Source organism: Pogona vitticeps, chromosome 3 (assembly GCF_051106095.1).
Source record: "Pogona vitticeps strain Pit_001003342236 chromosome 3, PviZW2.1, whole genome shotgun sequence".
In the NCBI taxonomy this organism is placed as follows: Eukaryota; Metazoa; Chordata; class Lepidosauria; order Squamata; family Agamidae; genus Pogona; species Pogona vitticeps.
In genome coordinates, this window is record NC_135785.1 from 152,643,267 (window position 1) to 152,666,102 (window position 22,836).

Genomic DNA, 22,836 nt, shown 5'->3' on the forward strand with positions numbered 1-22,836 from the left:
AAAAACCCAAATGCACGGTTACAAGATGGGGGATACTTGGCTTAGTAATGCTATGTGTGAGAAGGACCTTGGGATTGTTGATTACAAGTTGAACATGAGCCAACAGTCCAATGTGGCTGCAAAAAAGTCAAATGCTATTTTAGGATACATCTATTTGTACTATAGACCTATTAATCAATTGTACTGCATTCACTGATAGCAGCGAGGCTTGGAAGATATTAGATTAAAAAGAAAAGCAGAAGCCTAACTCCTTTGTACTCCAAAGGGACTAAGATTAGGAAAGGAAGATTTTTTTATTTTTTGTTTTCTTTTTCTCTTTTCTTTTTCATTTTTCTGTTCTTTTTTCTTTTTTGGTGACACTGAAGACTTTTTATGACTTGCTGATGTGAACATGAGTTAAGGTTATTCAGTTGAAATTATAAGCGTTCATCTCCTCCCTGGGTTTGGCTTCAAATGACTAAACATGTTTAAGTAATTAGATTAGAGTGATGCAAGCTTAAAGTAATTGTTTTTAATTGCATTCAGTTCTCTGTGATTTCCAAACAAGGGTTCTCAGAATATGAATGCTGGCTGACTAGATTACTAATTAAATTAGGCTAACTGTTACAGTGTATTATCCTAGAGATCAGCAGATTTACACATGAAAATGGAGGAATTCTGAAAGCCTGGACTACTGCCAAGTGTCAGTTTGATTAATAACAGTGTCTCCTTCTTTGAACCATCACTGTTACAGTCTTCACATTTCTATACACATATGCTGTGGCCAACAGGACTCTATGTCTGCTTCTAAGCAACAGAGAAATATAGGATAAGGGAAGCAGTGGAAAGATAAGACTCAAGATTCGACAGACAATTTTGTGTCCTGGTTGCCCTGAACATCAGTGATTGTGAGGAACACCTTTGGGTGAATACCTCCCTGTTAATTCTACAACTGCCTATCAGTAGGAGTTACAAAATTCTTAAACAATAATAATTAAAAAAACTAAAAATACAGATTCATAACTGAGAGCCATTCTTTTTACTGTTCATAAGTCAGACGGCTTGAACACTAGAATGGTAGTAAGAAAACTGTGGGTTTAATTGCCAACTCAAACCTAGTAGGAACTCTAAAATCCTCCTGAAAAAAATATAAGCACGGTGATGATGGTGAAGAAGGCTGAGTTCCATATATTTGTAGGCCACAGAACTTCATGCCCAGTGCTTGCATTACAGAGACTTGGTTGGATGAGACTGGGGGTGTCAATATCACTCAGCTTTGTCCAATTTTGCATGATATCAATCACATATCAGCATAACCAGCATTCAAGTCTGCTCCATCGACAGATGTTTTAGAAAATAAATGGAAAGTTTTTGTGCATTTATCCAGGACAAAATATATCACACACAAAAGCAGTATGTGCTGACAACCATGGATGACTGAAATGACTGGAAGGCAAAGGTATGATATAATGTAAGGTAAAACCAAATTTCATTAAAGGTTCTGACCTAAGAATTGGAAACAAAGTAGAAGAGCAACTCAGAATTCTGTGGAATCAAGAGTCTGTTTATTGGAAATGTATATACTTCAAACAAATGAAGACACCACGTGGACATCTCCAGAAGGCCAAACCAGAAATTGAATAAACTATATAAGCCACAGTAAAAGATGGGATTTGTCTGCCAAAACAAGAGAAGGAATAGATAATGGAACAAACAATGAACCGTTAATATCAAAAATTAGAATAAAGGATTTTTTAAAAAGAATTAATCACAGTAGTTGTGTTTTTTTCCAGGCTGTTTGGGCCATGTTCTTAAGGTTTTTCTTCCTAACGTTTCGCAAGTCTCTGTGGCTGGCATCTTCAGAGGACAGGGTTCAGAACAGACAGAGAACACAGCCAAACAGCCCAGAAAACCCACAACAACCATCGGATCCCAGCCGTGAAAGCCTTCTAGAATACATCAATCACAGTAACACAATATAATTTAAATAGCATTCCTGAAGAATTTACAGTTATTTACTTAACTTCTATTCAGGCTTTCTTTTGTCGATCAGACTCAAGGCAGATCACCAATTATTAAAAGAGAGGATTTATACAGCATACGTGAAGCGTAAACATTATGAAACATAAAAATATTAACACCAACAGATAAAAACAAGAATCAAGAAATTTAACAGCATTTAAAATAACACTTTAAAAAGGATATATTAGCAACAAGCATAGTGCAGCTAGCCGTACATTAGATATTAAACACTAAAAGGCTGACCAAACATGAGATAGATTGAGTCAACAAAGTAAGCTAAGCAAGACTTCAGCAGTGCTATGAATGACAGGATATTTTGAAGGTCATTAAATCAGAAGGTGAACATGACTTGGAAATAATTTGATGGCACAGGACAACAAAAGCAATCTGGTGCTGAATTTCAGTGATCCAGTTTGCTGTTCAATGTTAGTGACATGATCTGGGGGAGGGGGTTTGATGAAACAAAAGGGGCTTTCAGGATGCAATGGGCCTGCATTTATCCACTGATGTTCTGTGTCTTTTAGCATCAAATCCCAGATTGTAACAAAAGCTCACAGAATAAATTTATAATAATTATGCACCGCCAAGGGGATTCTGACTTACGATGGCCATCCCAGTCTCTCTTTCTGGTGGCACTCTGGGACTGTACAGTTTACCCAAGATTGCACAGCTGGAAGGATACACTGGCCTCATTTTGGTGGCAATTCAAAATTTAATTATTTATTAGAGCATTCTGGAGTTGAGGCTCTTGGCTCACACAAGTTTTTAATGCAACACTTTTAATGTTTTGATGTTTTACGTACAGTATTTTAAACTGTTCAATTTTTAAAATTATTTTAAAGATTTTATGTTTTTAAATTGATTTATTTGGCTCTGTAACACACCCTGAAATCATGTGATACGCGATGGGCTATACGTATTTTCAGTAAATAAATAAAATAAATAAAGATCTCCACCAACCAGACATGCTCCTGATGATTTCAGCTGGCCCCTTTCCCAGGAGGCACAGTGGGTATTGGGCCTTAGCCGTTGACTCCACACCTGTGTGTTCTAAACCACAGGGCTACACCAGCTCTAGTAAAAACAAATATTTATAATAATTGCTTTTCCAAGTAAATCACACATAATTTTACACACACACAAAGCTCTGTGTGCAGTAGCTTTCCCTTTGAAATTAGAAATGCAAAGTATTCAAGCTGCTGCTAATGTTTGAAAGACAGGCGTGTTTGTTACACAGCAAGGATCATTAACAGATTGAAAAGATGGAAGCGTAATTTGATAACAGCCTTTTTTCCCAAGCACGCAAAGGCAAATGAAGTGCCACAACAAGAACCATCAAATTAATATCTCCAGCTTTTCATTTGAAATCCCTCACTGAGTGAAACAGCAGAGGAACAGCACGATGAACGAAACTGAAGGCGCAGGAGATAGCCAGCTATCAACAGGGCCTGCAATTCAGTGCAGATGCTCCAAGTGTTCAATTATGCCATGAAATGGTTACTCTGGAGTACCTGGATGTGAGCCAGCTTCATTTCTGGTGTTACATTCACTTCAGAGATACAAAAACAAAGCTAGGGAGCACGAGGGTTGATGGAGGAGAAAAAAGCACTGGCAATTCATTTCCCATTTCTGAGGTTCCAGCCGCCCGACGGTCGATTTTACTGACCTGGATGGGGCGCAGCTGGCGTTTGCCTACCAGCCTGGATGGCGCGAGACAGCTCCGTTATGTCATAATTAATGGGTGGGGAAGCAGGAACATTTAAGTGTGCGCTTCCCCGCGGTTTGCCCTCTTTCCTTTTCGGCCAACAACAAGGAAGGAGTGGCTATGTCAGAGGAGCTTGCAGAGGGAGTTCAAATGGATCCGAAAGCGCTGGTTGGCACTTGGCTGCTTTGAAGGCAGCAGCGATCCGGTCTGTGGATGGGAGGGCAGCTTTCAGCTCCCTCCCCGGATTCAAATTTTATTTGGTTTATTTTAGTTAATAGCCAATTGGAGTTTTATTGTTTTGCTTTAATTATTTCTAGATTAGTTTTTAATTTAAATTTTGGGGCGAGAGAGGCAGGAAGTGGTGGAGTGGGTTTTGCGCCTGTTTTGTTGCATTGCGCAATGAGACGAACCAATTTTTATTGCAGATTGCCTGGGTTATTCTGATTATTTTCTATTAGTTCTGTTTTAATGTACTGCCAACTTGTTTTGTGTAAGCTGTTTAATTTAAAATTCTATAAGGATGTATTACAGCCAAAGGACAACATTTTGGTTTTCATTTTTGTGCCCTTTTCTCTCGCCCACCTTTTTAAGTTCAACAGTCTGTTGCTGGCAAAGCCTTTGGGTTGTCAACAATAAACATTGTAGAAGAAAGTAATTACAAATTAATTTCTGAATAGTATAATAATGTTTATTTTAGTTGATTTTATACAGAATAGATTTATTTACAGGCATAGGGGACAGTGATTACAGGCTATTGTGCTAAACAAAATATATTTATATTGGCAAGTTTACATACAGTAAATTTGAATACAGATTAAGTCTAAAGCAACATCATTATAGGCTAATTGAATTCATTAATTATTGCTGTAACTAGAATATTTTAAATCAATAATTGGAACAAGATAGGAATAAATTTAGATATAATTAGTGATTAATATTGATTGGGGGGTTAGTCTTAAAAGTTACATAATTCGAAGTATGTGATAAAAAATTTAACAAATTACCATTATGCTGTAGATTCGCTTACAGCTCATTAGATTTTATAATTTCATTTCATAGGTGATATTGGATTATAATTTATTCTAAGGGCCGTATTTTCGTTATTGAGACAGGGACTAGCCTGATAGGGTGCCATCTGCTGGTCATTCAAAAACAATAAACAAACAAACAAACAAACAAACAAACAAACAAATAAATAAATAATTTTTAAAGTTTTATTGTAGAATAAGAACAGTTATTGGTGGGTAATCAAGGAGTGATAGCTGACACTGAGCAGGTAGTGTTACCTGGGGTTGACTTTGATCATAAAGGCTACTAAGGGGGCGTGGTAGAAGTAAACAAAAAAGCCGAGCTAAAAAGAGACCCATTCCACAAGTGTCTCTGGAGAGGTCGTCCTCTGATGAGGAATCATGGCCAATTTGGATGGAATTACAGGGAAAAAATGATGGCCTTAGAGGCACAGAAGGTAGCAAAACAAACACCTCAACAACATGAGGTATCTGCTCGCCGATCAGCCAGGGACACTATGGGCTGCAGAAAAACTAAGTTACTGGCTTTGGCTCAAGGCCTGATGGACCGTTTTGCTGCTTTTGAGTCCACACAGGTTCCAGAGAGGGAAGAACAAGCAGTGGCTGCGGGGTCTTCAGGTGCTCCTAAGGTCACGATGGGATGGAAGCATGCAAGGATTGACACAATGGGGATGCACGAAGAAGTGACAATGGATCAGGCTGAGCGTGAGTTGGCAGAGGAGGCTGGCCCCAGCACGTCCCAGCTGGTGGACATCCCCAGTACATCCTTAGGGTCATCTCTCCACACAGGTTTTGGTGAGAGAGGAATCTGCCGTGGTTGAAGAGTTTTTGGCCACCACCAAGGTCTTGACAGGTCGAAAATGTACCCACAAAGAGACCACGGGGAAGCAAAAAGGAACAGCTGCAGCTCATGATGAGTATGACTTTGTAGAGGAGGCCGGGCCTAGCACATCTTGGGTTGGTGACGTCCCCAGGACATCAATGGGGTCCTCTGGTGAGTCAGCTTTCACACATAGTTCATATTCACCTCACACTGCCTGGACATGGGCCTGAGGCTTCCCATTTATGCACTCTGCGTTCACGCCCTACAACGTACTACCCACAGGTGGGACCAGTACGGCTTGGCCTTTAGCCAATGTGCCATCTCATGGAGGGGGTATGCACATGTGACTACACCCTCAATTGCAACACCTAGTGCAGGAGGCACATCTGGGGCTCTTCAGCATCCGTAGGTGCCCAACACAAGGTACAACACTATGCCCCTGGCGGCTATGTCCTTTGGGGATTATTCCATGCCACGACTTTTATTGATCTCCTGAACCGTGAAGTGGATAATAAAGAGATAGATGAGTTTGACAAGAAAGGAAAAGAGAAATGCAGATGTAAGAAACCTAATGTGGCATGGGCTAATCCAATCCTGGGTTTCATCATTGATGCTGGGGTGGTAGTCCAGACTCAATCCTGACGAGCTTATTCACTGTTACAATATTTCAACCTTATATATGGGGCACATACAGACTTCGCAGGGCAGGCTTGTCTTCAATGTGCCCATGCCTTTAGAATTAGAAGTGCCATTCAGCCCAACTTACGCTGGGTTGGACCACAGCCAGGGCTCTGGTTATATGACCTTGGCTAGACCTAACACTTGAGATGGAATTGACAGTGGCCATTTGCATAGGAAATTGGCCGGCTCGGTTACTCCCCACCCTGGTGTGGGGTGAGCAGTTCAAACTCGACTTGCTTCAACTTTAACTACAAGGGTTCCTGTTCAAGAAACCCTTGTATAGTTCAGTCACAAATGCTTTAATGGGCAGGGAAACACTGAAAGTCCAGTTGTTTTAAAGCAGGAGTTCAGTGCCAGAATAAAGGATCAGGAGGTGGATAGATGCCCAATGGGGCGGCGATACCAATTGTTACGGGTTCGACCCCAATTAAAATTAAGGTGTTAGTGGCTTAGCTCCAGACATACTCTCAGGACGACAATGCACTATACCTGAATCAGGGTTTTCTTTATGGTGTTTGTATCTCTGCTTTAGGGGAACGTACAGCCTTCATAGCAAGCAACCTCTGGTCCATTAGATGTATGGAAGACATTGTGCTGAATAAAATGAATAAAGAAGTCAAAGAGGGCCGGGTCCTGGGCCCCTTTCCTGATTTGCCTTTGGTGAATTTGACAGTTTCTCCATTAGGTGTAGTTGCCAAAAAAGGCCCCGGGGGAGTTTTGCTTGAACCATTATTTGTCTTCCCCAGAATTGCACACAGTTAAATACAATTTATTTGATGAAGCCATCCAAATGGTTAGGGCTTGCGGAATGGGGGTGGAGCTGGCAAGACATGAGGTTGAACCAGCCTTTAGGATTTTGCCTGTCCACACCCTTGACTTTAATCTATTAGGCTTTCAGTTTCAATGATTGTTTTACATTGACAGAACATTACCTTTGGGATGCTCGATTTCATGTGCCACTTTTGAAAAGTTCAGTACATCTATTGAGGGCCTGGCCATGCCATTAACCTTTCTTGGTATTGAGTTGCATTCTATCCAATAAATTTTTAGATCACCTCATAAGAAATTGGCTGATCTCAGAGTCAGAACTAGTGAGTTGTTAGATAAGAAAAAGGCATCTCTTCACAAGCTACAGGAGATAGTGAGACATTTAAATTTCACTTGTAGAGTAGTGGCTCTGGGCCGGGCTTTTTTTTTGGCATCTTTGCAATGCTAGGAGGGATCTTAAATGACCAATGCACAGGACTGGAATGACTAGGGGTATGGGGGAAGATATGCTCATGTGGCAGATTGGAGTGACTAAGCATCGACAGCAATATGTTCGGCATTAGCCCCTAGGACTAGGAAGGGTTATCTAATTACATGCTGCAAGTTCCAGGAGTTTAGGCCTTCTACGGAGCTGGAGCAGCTTTGGCCGGCTCATGTAGAACAGGAGTCATCAACCCCCGGTCCACGGCCCGGTGCCGGTCCGTGGGCTTCTTGGAACTGGGCCGCGGACACAGATCTCTGCCCCCCTGGGTAGGCGTGCTGCTGTTGCAGAGGGGCATGTCACGCTCGCGCTTCACCCCATGCCCCTGTAACATACAGCTGTGCTCTCACCTGTCCGTCACAGCTGGGCAGGGGAACATCAGCCAATGAGAGGACGGAGGGTGGTGCAGAAGGGGGAGGAGCTGGATTATATAAGGGTTGTGTGTGATGTGTGAGAGAGGGAGTTCTAAAGAGAGTTTTGGAGTTTGAGAGATGGGAGAAATTGGTTGAGAGAGTGAGATAGATTTGTGAGAGTTAGTCAGTGATGGAAAAGTCTGTGTGAGGTACATTCAATGAGAAACTTGATTTACAACTTGATTTATTACCTGCGATTCATTCTTTTTATTTTGTCAAATCAATAAACGTTTTGTTTGAAGGAAACACTTGTCCTTTTTAGTATTAAGGATAGGTTGGTGGCAGCAGTTTGAAGAAGAGTAGTGAGCACTCTGGGAGGCCTGAGTTGACAGAGGTGTCAGAGTGGCCCGCTACACCCCCTTCTCGGCTGGCTGGTTGGCTCCCCCCATCCGCCTTCCCTTACATGCTCCCAAGGTGATCAGAAGAAAGCCTAGCAAGCCAACAGGCACCGGGCGGCCACTTTGGGGATAAGCCATGGGCAGGCAGCCGACAGGGGTGATGGCTGTCCATGAGGCCTCGGACCCCCCTTCCTCCTCGGACTCCAAGGACTCTCCCAAACACTCTCGCTCTGACCCCCCCAGCCCCAGCAAAGCGGGTGGCAGTGGCAGCAGTGGTGCAGACGTGGCAACGGTCACCCTGGCACACAAAGCGCACATGCATCCAGTGATCGCCAGCCAGATGGGCAGCCGGGTGCAGGGTGTGGGATGTAGTGCGGTGCAAGGCGGATGGGGCTCAGACTTTGGGAGGCCAGCCTAGAGCCTCTGCCTCACGCTGGAGGAGCCATGGTGGGGAAGGAGCCTGTGCCGGCTTGCGCCATCTTGCCCGGCCAGTGGCAGTGGCAGCGAGGGCAGGGGCAGCATTGCTGGCTTTGGTGCGCTCTGGGCTGTGGTTGGGATGGTATGCCTCAGATCCCTGGAGTGCCAGCGCCGCAGCCTCCATGCCCCCTTCCAACACAGGCGCACCCCTGCACAATCCCCTCCCTCCACACACCCACACTGTCTGGTGCACACTGGCAGAGGATCGGTGCTGTAAAGCATTAGGATGGGCTTACCCCCAGGTGCAATGGTGTAGAACAGGGGTTTGGGTGGGTGGGTGTGCAGTCCCTAGATCCCTGGAAAACAAGGGCAGGCCCTAAAAAGGGCCAAGCCCCGCTTTCCTCTGGAGGACAAAAAAAGAGGGATCTTTGAGTTCATACAGTTAATCATGCTACATCAATTCTATATATCAGAGACAAAAAGGGAATCATGTCCATCATCCCAACCATGTTCCCAAAATATTGATATTAGTGGAATAGCACAGAAAGAAACTGAGTGGCAGTGTCTCCATATTGCTAACACATCATCTTACCTTGACTATTGGCAGAGTGAAGATAGCTTGGAAATTTAATTCATTTTATTTTTGTTTTGTTCTTCTACAGATCACTACTGAAGACAATCATTACATTTGGTGCTAAAACCAGAAGGTACACATCAGTTCTGAGTAAGTGGCACACTGTTTTTCAGATATTTTATAGGAACTTTTGAGAATACTAATATCACATGACAGTCCTGAGGTCTACTAGTTAATAAATCAAACCAAATGTCAGCTACTAAAGTATCTCAAAATGAGTGATGTATAAAAGATTTGACTGGGGATGCAGACAGAACATACATTGTGATGGTGAGTGCATTATACTTTATTTTCTTTATTCATATAACAACATTGCACAAACATCAGCAAGTTTACAGTGCAACACTGGAAGTGAATGCTGTATGCCAACGCCCAGGGGACACTTGAGCGTACTTGCAATTCTCCCCATTCTTCAGAGATGCTCCTTCTATGTCCCTGTGCATTATTTATTTATTTATTTATTTATTTATTTATTTATTTATTTGTTTGTTTGTTTGTTTGTTTGTTTGTTTGTTTGTCTGTCTGTCTGTCTGTCTGTCTGTCTGTCTATTTATCTATTTATCTATTTATTTGTTTATTTGTTTATTTAATTTATTTATTTTTAAAAAATCTCAAGTGTTTGGAAACATTTCAAACAGTTTCCAGCCACAACTCACTCAGTCTCCCAGCCAGAATGGATCCTGGCCACGTTGACTGCAGGATTTGGAGAGCTGTATTCCAAAATAGTAATTTCCCCAAATTCTGAATGTGAGTGCTACATAATCCTGTGTCATGTATGGAGGTAGAGACCAGTTGATAATGTTCCTTTATTTTGGTTTTGGTAAGAACTTGTCAAAATTCACAAATATCTTCAAATCAAAATTGAAAAGAGATACAAAACATTTGGGTCTAAATTTGGAAGGTTGGGTGAAAATTTTGGCTCCATTTCATTACTTTTTTTAAAAAAGAGCTTAATAGTATGTTCACAAGTGTAACTATTTGGGATGAGAATTATCTGAGAGTAAAACCATTCAAGTCTTGGAGAAACTAACAGTGACAGATTTATCCATTCAGAAATTAGTACTTGGAGTGCTTAATTCCTAAACATGTAGTTTGAATCCCTTTATATTCATCCATCTTGAAATATGTTTGCCACTTCTTTCACCTGAGAAGTGACTCATATTTAATAGCTTAATTACAGACAACTATAGCATGGTCCTCTCCATGATGAGAATAAATGAACCAATTGCATTTGGCCCTTGTGAATGGGGTATAATATTCCTCTTCCAGCTCCCCATGATCAAACTTCACATTTTTAAATATATATTCACGGAAAAGGATATTCAGGTTTTAGATGTCCAAATGCAACAGAAAGGAAAGCTAGCAGATGTCTTATCCTATAAGGTGGCCTAATAATGGGTTTAAATTAGATGTAGAAAGAATTTTAGCTGAAGCAAAAAGACATCTATTACATACTGTTGAGTGCTCAGCTTCAGTTCTGTCTTCCTCTTTCCTACTTTCAGCTTTCAATTCTTTTAGCTTCCAGTTTAGTTTGGCTCAGCTCCTTTGCAACAGTACTTGCTTCCAATGCACAGCAAGCAAGAAACTGCACTCAGTTGCTGGGTCTAAAAGTGCAACTTCATTGACATATAATGTAGGAAATGCTATGGGGCATGTCCTTCTAGACAGCAAAAAGAAAAAAGGGGGAAAGAATAAAAGAAAAGGAAAAGAATGAGAAAATGAGAGGACGGATGTTGCAACATATGAAGGCAGTTCTCCAGTATCGAAAGACAGTAACAAGTTGCAGACAAGGTTATTTGTCAATTTCCTTCTATCTCAGCATGTGGGGGAAACCCAACCTTCCAGGTGCGGCATCACTAGTCAAGTCACATTTTTATTTCTGTGCAGTCTCAGTCTAAGCAGCAAATGTGGTCCTCACTCTCTCTTCTCTACAATTAGTTTTATCTAGTATTCAGAATGGGGGTGGGGAGGTATTCTGTCTGTATTTTTATGCAAGTCTACTTCACTTGCATTGCTTGTATTAATATGAAGAACAGACCCAAATTATCCCCCATACTACATACATTTCCAAACCCTGAGAGAGAGTTCTTAGTTCTGGTTTTTGTAGAGGATTTTTCCTTTTTCTTTTCCTTCCTTCCTTCCTTCCTTCCTTCCTTCCTTCCTTCCTTCCTTCCTTCCTTCCTTCCTTCCTTCCTTGCACAAAATGTGGCACAGTAAGTTTTATATGGAATAAGTTTGAATTGTCATGCTGACAGATTTCTCCATTTAGACTCAAAGTTATGCATGGTCTGAACCCTCATTTATTAACAAGCGCTGCCTGTGTACTGGAATGGCTATGGCATCATTGTAAGACTCAGGAAACCTTTATTGAAATCTCCGTTTGGCCATGGAAACTTGCAGAAGAGGGCTATAGCATTGATAAAACCACTTCTTAAATATCTCAAACATTTGAAGACCCTTTTAGGTCATCATAAGGGGTCACGATAAGTCAAATATGACTTGTTGGCACATAACAACAGTAATATAACCATTCCTATTAGTGCTAAATGACCAGATTTCCCCCCTCCCCAGAGGTATTAATTTTTATTGGAGTAGGCAAGTGCAACATGGTCCTTTTCAACTGGAAATTGATCTATTGATTCTGCATTTTGTTTGCTTGTTTGTTTTCGCAGCTGGGAGAATACAAATTCAGTTTCATGTCACATTCCCAAGTTTCTTCATATGCAGGATGGAAAGAAAATCTTGAAAATTGAATATGGGAAGAGATTTTTTGCCGACTGTCTATTTTGGAAAGCTCTGTGCACCCTTTCCAACCTCACCCCACTCTTCATCAGGCTCTGTCCCTCTTTTTTTCCAGAGTCCCTGTGGAGTGTTGATGAAGTGGCAGCGCACAAGAGAAATTTAGAAATACAAAGACAACTGCAACCCTTCTGTGCAACATCACACAGATTTTTAGAGTGGCTTTAGCTCATTGTAGCCCATGAATAAGAAAGAGATGGTGGGTATCATAGAACTTTATTTCTTCAGAAGAAGGTTCCGGCCACAGGAAAGACGTGGCAACGCACTTGAACTGCGGAGCCAGACTTTGCCTTCCTCAGCACCGAAAAGATGCAAGCCAGCTCAGGCTATGTGTCAAGGGGGGAGGGTGCTAGCGTTTACTTAAGTGAGCGCTAGCCCTGAATTGTTCTCTTTCTCTTTCGGGCATCCACCCGCCCGCTCTCTTTCTAGTGTGATTTTGGTCACCTTATGGGGCCAGATAGGAATTTTTGACCTCTATCCTGATTGGCTAATGGATGGAGGGATTTTTTGCCTATCCCACGCTGGAGAAGGGTTGTTGGCATTTGATTGGTGGTTATTCTTAGTCACACTGGCAGGTAGTGCGGGGAAAAACTGGTTGTCTTGGTGTGTCCCTTTGATAATTATGCTAAGCCAACACCACATCAAACCTCCTGCGGATCGTGCGATTACAGGGCTGGCGGTGGGAGATGCGCTGGGCCACTTTCGGACTGACAGTCATCAAATAAAGATGGCTCGAGGTCTGGGGTGTTTAATAGAGGCTGCCCGGATTCCTGATGTTGTCAAGATAGCTGGAACCTGGGGCCTGGGACTCACCCATTGGCTGATAAGGGTATCGTGGATGCCCTGTGTTTCTTTCTCCCCATTACCGCAGCCCCCCTCATTTTATGAGGACAATGATATCTGTAATCAGAATTGAATTAATAAAGTGTGGCCCATATTTAATCCATATCACTGTCTTGCGTCTTCATTTCGGGGCCTGGGAGGGCAATGTCTTTCCAATTATCTCCCACTATCATTAATGTGATAAGTGGAGTTCTGAGAACCAGGAACCTTTCAAGTATCTATGAACTCTGAGCATTACCAGATCTACCCGAATCACCCATCTCTGCCAGCAGGGACGGCTGAGGGGTCTGACGCCGAGAGAGGCTCGGAAGGAAAAAACTAGAAACCGGGCCTTCTCGGCGGTGGCCCCGCAGCTATGGAACACCCTTCCTACAGAAATGCGGCTGGCACCCTCACTGGTTGTTTTTAAAAGACAGTTTAAAACTTGGTTATTTAAGCAGTCCTTCCCTCTAGTCAGCTAAGTCTTTTATTTTTATTTTTCCTATCTTATCCTATTGGCAATTCTTTCCTAAATTAACTGTATTAACTAATATACCAATTGTATTTTTATGATTATCTATATTTTATATTGTCTTATTTTATGCTGTAAGCCACCCCGAATAGACCTGGTCTAGAGGGGCAGGATATAAATTTAATAAATAAAAATAATAATAAAAAATACAAGGCTTATGCTACAAACAGGATTGCAGCCACTTACAATAATTATGTTTCCAACCAAATCTAGGGGAAAATGAAGTGAAACATTTACTTATTTCAAAGTGGAGCTCCTTCAAGAGGTGAACAGTCTCTGTGCTTAGCACAGTAAAATAAATCATAAATTGAGCAGGCCCATTTGACTAAAAAAAATGAACAAAGAAATTGACTCATCAAATGCCCACTGATTTAACGGGCATACTTACTACACTAAGCAATAGGATTTCAGCCACTGCATTGTAGTTGCACACCTTATGTGTATCAAAATACAATATAATGCCATACCTTTATGCATCTTTGCCTCCACTCCCTAAATTCTGGCACCCACTCTGGCAGTCATTGTTTGTTTCTTTAGCCATTCTTAAAATTGCATACATATGGAAGCTATGGCTTGGATTGTCAGTCTAAGCGCTCAATCTGAAGGGAATGTATTGAAAATTGAAGCACTAGAGATCCTGGAAAAGGAAGACCAGAGATTTGGATACATAGTTTGCTTCATTCAGATTCTTGTTTATTACCAGTCTTTTGCTTATATACTCAGAAATAATACCAAGACATTATGCAAGCATCATGATTAATCACTGTGTTCACATGGAGTCCATGTCTGCAGAACTAATTAGTACCATTGGAATTGTGCTAGTGATTGATTGTGTGATTGATTGACAGATTGATGGTTAGATATTCAAAGTACTATCCATCGCCAGAATAACTTCAATCAAAATGATTGCTTATTAGATCCTCTTGTTTTCCCCTTTTACTTCTGTCAATAGACAACTTCATTTAATAGAAGTACGTATAAAGATAGTAACTTTCCAAAGACTTATTTATTTGCTTTCATCTTTTTTCCCCCTAAGTCCTATAAATGAACAATGATTCATGCCTTGCTTCCACTGAGGGAAGGTGAAAGAGTTTCAAGCAGTGACAGGAAGCCATATTAACAGGATGATAAAGGCTGTGGTTTTCAAGTCACCAAGATGGCTTTTTTAAAAAGAAAAAGAAAAGACTTCCTTTATTTCTTGAGTCTTCAAATATCAATTCTCTCCCCCTTTTATGGACAGAATTGTCAGTGTAAGTTGAAAAAAAAATACTTGACCACCAAACAACTGTAGGCGTCTCATTTCCCCAACACTTCTCACATGCCCTCAGGTGATCTTTTTCTGAAACAGCTATAAGCTATTTTAGTCTGTTATAGCCGAAATTTTTGCCTTGAATGATTTTCTGGCTGGCAAAATGAACAGCAATAATATTGTGTGCTTTTTAGTATATTAATGTTTTAGTTTTTGTATCACCACCATGCAGTCACCTCTGAACAGATTCTGGTTTATTTCTGACCTACTGGCGGAGGTATTGCATCTTAAGACTTTTACAAGCAAACAAATGGACTCCCTTGGGGCCATTTCATGTACTGGAGATGACAAAAGAGTGTTGCTTTCCTCTGGAGTTGCAAAAGGACTTACTGCTACTTCTCACGTTTATAAATCTTTGCTCCTCCGGCTGTTACCATGGGGTTCTGTGAACCGTAGGCACAAATAAACCTGTTAAATTGCATGGACATGTAGATTTTGGCAGTCTCAGCTTGAGAAGAGACTGCGGTGAGATTCCTCACCTCCAGGCAAGAGTGAAACAAGGAATGCTGTTTTTAATCCTCTAAATCTCTGTAATTTGCACAAACTGTCTCTGTGTGAAATTTGTGTCCTTTCACTTGAGAAGCAAAAACAGCAAGAAGAAAAGGACTGGTTGGCTATTTTTTTTTGAAAAAGACACAAACTCTTGTGAGTTTCTAATTGTCAAGTTTAATGCAGCAAAGCAGATGCCATTGTCATTTCACACAATTCATATTATTTGTGTTAAAGTGAAACTGGTAATTTTCTTGAGGAATTTGCACCACAGAAAGTTGTCCTATTAGAAGTACCACTAAATATTTCACTCCCTTGTAGGGTAAGGAGAATAAATTTGCAAGTCTTCCTCCTTACGTATAAGGATGAGACAAGCAAGGACTGTGAAATTGTTGGAGTGTAGATATAAGTGATGAAAAAGCAACACATTTCCCAAAATCTCTAAATTGCATGTGTGAAAAGCAGTGCATTTGAGGGGACTGCAGAATCTGGAGGGGGGGAGAGGACTACATATGTCACTGACACGTGTTTTGACCAACATGTATCTCCCTCATTCAGCATCCCTCAAAAACTGAGGTAAACATCAAATAAATAAAATTTCACATAGTTTTTTTATGGATTAGGATTTTTCATATAGATCCTAATTTCAAAAAAGTGTAGTTTGATTTGTGTCTTCTGGATAGCTCCTCTCTTTACGGGATGTTAGATAGGACCTATTTTGTTCTTGGCCTCACAGTTAGGAATGCCTGAAATAGCACAGTTCTAAACCTGAGGAGAGAAGGAAATGCACAGATTTTGGAAAATGAAGTCTTAGAAATCTACATTCAAGCAATCTTGATGTGATAATTTCTGAAGTACAAGCACTCATGAATATGGCAGCTCTGCTGACTCATAAAAAGTAAACTACTTCTAGCTGTTTCCACTTTCACTATAAGTAGGTCTTCTGCTGATTTAATGGGTCTTAACTGCCCATTGAAGTCCAAGCCATCCTCATACACTTTGGATCACAAAAAGCATAGCTCCCAAGAAGAAGCAGTTACTAGGAAAATGGGCCCTCCACCACTCACTTCATCATAGGCATCCTTCAGTCTCGAGAGACTATGGTAATGTGCTCTGTATGGAGGACTTGGAACAGCGTCTACTGTTTTGATGCTGTACGCGAAGCTGGAGTGTCCTCTCCAGAGCACGGAGCCTGGGTAAAATAATATGGAGGATAGGCTGTTACCCAACCAGCAAATCCTCCCTCTCCACATCATTGAAATAGTTCAATGGAAAGGCAAGAGCCAATGCAACTGGTTCCAGCGATGTCGTAGGAGTTGCCAGAATGACACAAACTGCCTCCGGGACTCCGGCTCTGGATTTTGCCTTGAGGTTAAATCCTGAAGCCTTTTCCATCAGTGGATATAGCCACAAGGCACTGGAGGTTTGAAATCAGAGTTTTCCTTCTCTTAGATGGCTGCATTCCAGGGCTGACGAGCCCCACTTACCCAGCCTGTTCCCACACGGCATGGAGGATGATGGTGGTGCCTCAGTTGGGGTTTGAAATCAGAGTTTTCCTTCTCTTAGATGGGCTGCCTTCCAGGGCTGAACGAGTCCCACCTACCCGGCCTGTTCCCTCACGGCATTGAGGACAATGACGGTGCCTCAGTGGGTGCTCACCATCTTTAAAAAGAAATATAGTTATGAATGTGACTACATGGTCAAATATTGCAGGATTTGCTCCACTTCTAAAATAGGCATCCAAAGTATTTCCTTTTACTGACTGCATGACACAAAGGCAGATTTGAATTGGCCCAGACCTTTTTTCCTTCTGTCACTGGAACAGAGGCTTCTACTTTTCAAGATGGAATGATTCAAATAGATTTTCCCAGTGTTGTTAGTTGTGATATGTTCTACAACTCTGACAGAGCCGAGATAGACAGTAAGGAAATGGAGATCTATACTATATCCTGACTCAATAAATATGCAGATCACAAATAGACAAAGGAATAACGCATTCTGATCTTATTGGGTCTCTCCAGTAAAAGAACCTTCTGTTGTACGTACTTACATTTTTCTGAGTCACAACAAAGCAGAAAAATGAAGACCTGATAAATTACTGGAATGTCATAAGTAACAGAGTTGTCCAGCTTCTGATATTGCTAACTTTATAGTAAAAAGCAGCAGTGTAAGATAAAGACTCCCTTTCTTCTTTGGGTTCAAATAACTGATCAGAGTCATAGTTGCTGGCTATAATGACTGACCATTGTCTAATAGCTGTTCTCTATGGGAAGCTATTTGTGTTAGTGATAAGAAGCACAAGCAGCAGGGGAATGTGATGCAGCACTTACTATACAGAAGCTTTTTCACGTTTTTGGGTGCATTTGTGTGCATGCATGTATACTTGAATGTTCCTTTCACCAAGGGGGAAAAGGTAGTCTTCAAGATGTAAGTGAGAAGGAGTACTTAAAATTATCCTCCTATAAGATATCAATAGGACATTTTGTTTTCACACACACAATCACACACACACAAGTTAAAACATGCAATCCCCACTAAATTCTGAAGGTGTAGGTGTAGGAATAGCTTTACTGTTTAATTTTTCTAATTGTGTAATCATCATCATCTTAGAAGTGCAAAGCTGGAAGGGACCCTATAGATCATTGACTCCAGCCCCTGCCAAGGAGAGTCAGTGGGGAATTAAACTCCCAACCCTACCTACACCACTGAGCTATCCAGCAGTTCATTAAGTTGTTCGGAGATAGAATCTTTACTGATTCTTGCCACCACTATTATGAGAATATTACAGAAAGGAAGATTATAACACTGTTGGATAATGAGCTGGAGAGTGACTTGGACAGGTTGCTCTTCATGGCTTCTTTCTCTTCTCTCACAGGTTTATCTCCTTGGCCCTAGTAGTGCTCATTTGTTTGCCCTCTGGGCTAGAATATTTTGTCCGGACAGGGAACAGGCAAGACAGGTGGTGAGAATAAAAACAAGGACATAGAAGCCCAGGAGGAAACTAATACTTTATAGTGCTTTAACAAATATCTGACAATGTCAGATGCTTAATGAGGAATGGAGGCTCTGTACGGCAAGCAGCGCTACATGAAACCTCGCAAGTTGGAATATTTTCAGTGCAACTGATTTCACTGCCATGTGATGCTTTGTTGTTTCACACCTTGTGTTTTGTTTGAGCACTTTAATTGGACTGGCTTTGTAGGCCTGTAATGTTAACCACATTTCATGTGTATTTTGCCATTAACACTAGGTTTCATTTTTGGCTTTCAGAGTGTGTGTGTGTGTGTGTGTGCGTGCGCGCGTGCACGTGCGTGCGTGCGTGTGCGTGCATGTGCATGCGTGTGTGTGTGCATGTGCAATCATGTGCACACGCATGTGTGTGTGTGTGTGTGTGTGTGTGTTTGTTTTTGATAGTATATGCAGTTACTGTAATCCTCTGGTTTCCTCCTTTTAGATGATCAACCATAAGAATCTGAGGTAAAATCTTGGAAACTATACTGAGATATTATAATGGCTACTCATCTGTATGATTTGGAGGGACTTTGAAGTTATTTGTCTATAACCTCTCTTCCAGATTGCTGGAGCCATCCTGAAGTGGCTCAGACATGAATTTAGCTTCTCTTTGTCTTTTAGTGATGCATAAATGTAGAGCTGGCTCCTTAGATCCTGCCAAATTGATTTTAGTAAGCTCCTCCCCCTACTTTACTTCAGCCTTCCAATTTTCCTGATTAATTAGAATGTAATTGGACCTACAGAGCAAAATTAAAAATGTGAGTGGCCATTAGGTAGCTCTATTAACTTGATTGTTAATTTCACCTCACTTATGTTCACTTGTTCATTATGTATCTTCTGCAGTCAATTCTCACAAGAAAAGCCTATTGATGTTAAAATCCTCATCATCATGATCATCATTTTTGTAGCTAGGTAAATTAATTAACATTCTTGACTTGTCTGCTAACATAGAATCAGTTCTTAATGAACATATGCTAGTTACTGATGACCACAATACCAATATAGTTCTTTGTAAAAGATATACCATTGATAAACCACCACAGATAAAGAATTCCTATTGAATACCTTTCAATCAGTGTTCCTCACACATTTAGCTATAAATCAAACATCAAGTATCCTTACACTAGCTTCCATCAGATGGAGATGGGTGAGATAGTAGCAAACCTTTTTATGCATGCCACTGCATAAAAGAATTCAGATCTGTTTACTGGCTTCATCAAGGTTCTCAAAGGGAAAGAGAGACAACATACACATTATAAACATATATATATGTATTGCTGAATATCAGGAAAGGTACACTTGTTGGAGAAACCAAAGACAGGTCCCCCACAGGGTAGTGGACTGGCATCGTTACTTTTTATGATTTACACAAATGTTCGACTGATGTTCTCATACTCCAGGAGTTTCATCTTAGCTGATGAGCTTGCCTTTACCGTCCAGGGGGAAATGTTGAGGTCACCAAGCACCAGTTAACATCTTCATTAGAATATATTTGCCCACCCAGCTCAGAAATAGAGGCGACCCACAGGTTGTTTGGGTTAAACTTGGGCCACAGCTTTATATACAGTGGTGCCCCGCATAGCGATGTTAATCCGTTCCAGGATTAACGTCGCTATCCAGATTCGTCGCTATGCGGGGGAAAAAAACCCTTCCCAGCCCACCGAGTCTTGTGATCCTAAATGGGCTGCTGTTCATGAGGTTCTCCTATATGGAAACAGTTTTTCCTATTGGGGAAAAACTCACAGGTAAGCAAAGATTCCCCCATCCGGCCGCCATTTTCGCTGCCCGGTAAGCGAGGGCAGGGCGCAAAAAAGCTGCGGGTGGCCATTTTCTGCACCCGGTGGCCATTTTGGAACCGCCAATCAGCTGTTTTCTAAACATCGCAATGTGAAGCTCGGTAAGCGAAACGCTTACCAATCATCGCAATGTGATGTTTAGCTTATCTAAACATCGCAATGCAATCGCATTAGCGATCGCAAAAAACACGTCACTATGCGGATTCGTTGTTAAACGGTGCGCTCGTTAAGTGAGGCACCACTGTACTATTAAACTAGTTCACCCAGCTACAAGGGGGGTTGACCATAGCGCAAAGTCTTATTAAAGGCCAGAGTAACCTATAACTTTGGATGATTCAATAGAGCAGGGCAAGCTCCTATTTCTGAATCATGCTGTTTATTGAACAGCATGCCTTCAGGCACTCAGTGCTAAGGGCAACCCACCTTCCCAGCCCGAGTCTTGTGATCCTAAATGGGCTGCTGTTCATGAGGTTCCCCTATATGAAAACACCTCTCCTCAGATGCCAAATTGGCTGTATCTGACAGAGAGATGGCATAATAGTCTCATGACGTGCTAACAGTGAACTCCCTTCCGTCTTCACACTACCCACTGCTATGACCAAATGACTTCAAGTATTCACAAGTTTTGGGGTGTTTTTTTTTTAAATTTAACTGCACCCATCAATTAAGAATTGAATGGGTGAAAATGCACTCTCATTCTATGGACAAAAAAGGATGAGAGCCAAAAATTCCCATTCAGTTCCAATAGGCAACCAGCTAATCTCATTCTTAAATTAGGGTGGGTGGGAAGGATTGCCAAGAAAAGCAGCAAAGAGGCTGAGCTAGTCTTATTAAGCCTCTGCCCCTCCTCCCCTCAGAAGCATTGTCATTCAACCATGGCAAAGCCTCCCCACCATCATGACTTAGCATAATGGTGGAGAGGTCATCCCACATATAAAAACAGCCACCTGAAACCAAAACCTTTGAAAACAGAGGTCTCTGCTTTCCATTTGAAGAACAGAGCAGCAGAGAGAAAGCTCCCAATTAACTGGGAAAGCAAGATATTGGAAAATTGTCCTACCCCAAAGTATTTGGGTGTCACTCTGGACTGAACTCTCACCCACAAAAACATTGCCTAACCATCAAGCAGCTAAAGCAATTTATGCCCATGCAATTCAATTTCTGCTTCATGTCCAAACACATTTGTAAATACACTCCACTCTAAAGTGACTTTTCTGCTTTGATGCATATCATATATACATTGATCTGAATCAGACTGAGTTGGTTTTGAATTTGGGACTTGGTCTACATCTGGTGCACAGCATTATTTGTTTTTGTTTTGTAATAATGTGAAGGGTAAACTATTGCAATCCTATGCACACTGATTAAGGGGAAAGCTCCATTGTTTATAGAAAGACTTCTGAAATAAACATATGTGTTTTATGTCCCTGCTCAGGTTGCACATAATTGGAAGAAGTGCTTCCAAAACAAGAAGTTCACCATGTTCAGTTAATCCTTTCTACTGATGCACCCCTGTTGTTACCTTTTTAAAAAATACACTTTTCATACACATAAAGTGCCAGAGCCCACAGAATCACCTCTTGCCATATCTGTGCATCTGCTCAATACATTTTTCCCCTAATTCTGCCACTGTAATCCAACAGTTTCCCTATAGTTCGACTTTACTTCAAAGGCACATGAAAGCAAAGGGATCTACTTCTTAAGTTCCAACTGCCAAACACTGAAGTCACAGCTCTTTTTCAGGTTGAACAATTTCCCTCATATGGACTTAAAATAAAATAAAATAACCCCTCGCTTTTTTCTCTTGAAGCACTTGGTAGGAAATGGTATAATGTAGAAACTACATCCAAAGTTAAGTCTTTCCCCCATACCATTGAAAATAATGGTATATTATCAATCTATAATCAAGAACACTACAGCAAATTTCTGATGGGATTTAATTTGTAGGCATAAACTTCCATAGATTATTTTCTTAGTGATGTAGGCACATAAATAACATATTTCACATGCAATTTTGTTCAATTTGTTCTACTTCCCTGGGAGAAATAATTTATGACCATATCTTATTTTCATTTCTCATATACAATCAAGTTTAATTTTATTCCTTTTGGAACTGAGACAATATATTATTCTGTTCTCCTTTGTTTAAGATGAAAGCTGAAGGCTATATTTAGAAAATATTAATAATGTCTAGTAATGTATAATTCCAGGCTTAACATGTATAGTTTCTGGCTGTTTTAGAGATTCAAAAACACATCCTTTTGAAAAGGACAGGTAGGAAAGTTCTGGAAATTCCATAAGGCAGCTGGTAAATCAATTACTCTCCCATCTCAAGCAAATCTTTAATAAAAGTTCCAATAACCTGAATAATAAAAATTCATTCATTCATTCATTCATTCATTCATTCATTCAGTCAGTCAGTCAGTCAGTCAGTCAGTCATTCAAAATATTTTTACTCCACATCTCTCCTTAAAAGGACATATGAATTAAAGCCACCATAGATATGGAAAGACAGAAAGTAATAAAACAGAGAGTTTACTTCGTTCTGGTTGTGGAAGCAAAGGAAATGTTCAGCAATGTAGAAGATTCCTGATAAAAGCAGAGAAGGTGATAAATTTCCTTAACATTTCCTTTCTTTCTCTGAGGCCAACAGCAATTAATTAGAACCTACAAGAATTTATGAGCCCTATTGCTCTAAATTGTGTGGATCACAGGAAACTATGATTTCTCATGTGATAATTGCTCTAGATTGTGGTTCAACAATTTGTATACCTTAGTTCAGTCGTCA

General features: G+C 40.9%; 1 long non-coding RNA gene across 1 annotated transcript; it reads left to right on the forward strand.

Moving 5' to 3' along the window:
• Window positions 1–5,614: 5,614 nt before the first annotated feature.
• LOC144588452 (uncharacterized) lies at window positions 5,615–10,991 on the forward strand. Its single transcript, XR_013544028.1, has 2 exons — window positions 5,615–5,728; window positions 9,318–10,991. It is a non-coding gene; the product is annotated as an uncharacterized LOC144588452 (long non-coding RNA).
• The last annotated feature ends 11,845 nt before the right edge of the window (window positions 10,992–22,836 follow it).